The sequence below is a fragment of the Mastomys coucha genome, chromosome X, assembly GCF_008632895.1.
Source record: "Mastomys coucha isolate ucsf_1 chromosome X, UCSF_Mcou_1, whole genome shotgun sequence".
Lineage (NCBI taxonomy): Eukaryota > Metazoa > Chordata > Mammalia > Rodentia > Muridae > Mastomys > Mastomys coucha.
This window is the reverse complement of record NC_045030.1, coordinates 118,050,938-118,051,944: the sequence shown is the minus strand read 5'-3', so window position 1 is coordinate 118,051,944 and position 1,007 is coordinate 118,050,938.

Sequence of the window (1,007 nt, the reverse complement as noted above, 5' to 3'; positions counted from 1 at the left end):
GATCTGTTGAAAGGATACATTTTTTTTCAAAGTTTACATACTAATCTCAGACTATTCCAAGCCTTCTTTACTTTAAGCTTCTTTATTTCTATGATATGACTATGAGCTAAGTAGATTTAATTTTTGTGTAACTTGTGAAATCTGTTCTATTTTCTAATGTATGATAGCAATTTTAGTGTGTGTACAGAAAAATATAAAAAGGCAAAATACCCTTAAGAATAACTATGGTTGTGATTTAGTCATGAAGGTATTTAATGGATGGCTATTTTGAGCTATTTTACATTGACTGCACTACAAGTTTAAATGACTAGAAAATAAATTAGAAATTTTCATTTCAAATTAAACCATTTCTAGTTCTGTATTATAAAATCTTAGCTGTTCTCAAATGTGAAAAGGCAGCTAGTCTAAAGTATTCAATTTGTTTCTTTTCACAGAAGGTGAAAATGAATGCTGCAGTTACTACTTTCAGGTTGAAAGAAAGATGTGTTGAATTTTTAAATAAATACTTATTTCTCGAGTAAAATTAAAATACAGTAAAACCATAACTACAATCGGACACATTGTTAACCCTCTTGGGGATATCTTTTTTGATTGGCTAAATAGTAAAGGTAAAGGATTTGCAGCACAGAAGAGTTTACTCTATGATCAAAAGTGTAGTTTTTCCTCCCCTCTCCCCAATCTGTTTATTGATTTAGTGTTTCATTTTCTTTTGTTAAATTCAACAAATAGTAGTTTTACTGTCACTGTCATCCCTAATCGTCTATTTTCTACACTTAGACAGTTAATTACTTCTCTCATGGCTGTAAAAAGATATGTGACAAAAACAACTTAAGTAAAACAGAGTTCTTTTTCTTTTTCTTCTTTCTCACAGATTGAAAGAATAAATCAAACCGTGGAAGGCAATGGCAGCTTGGAGCGATCAGTGACAGGAAGTAGAGGTCACTGAATGCTTGGGCTTTAGATTTTTTCCCTGTTTATTCATTCTAGAATGTCAGCCCATAGAATTG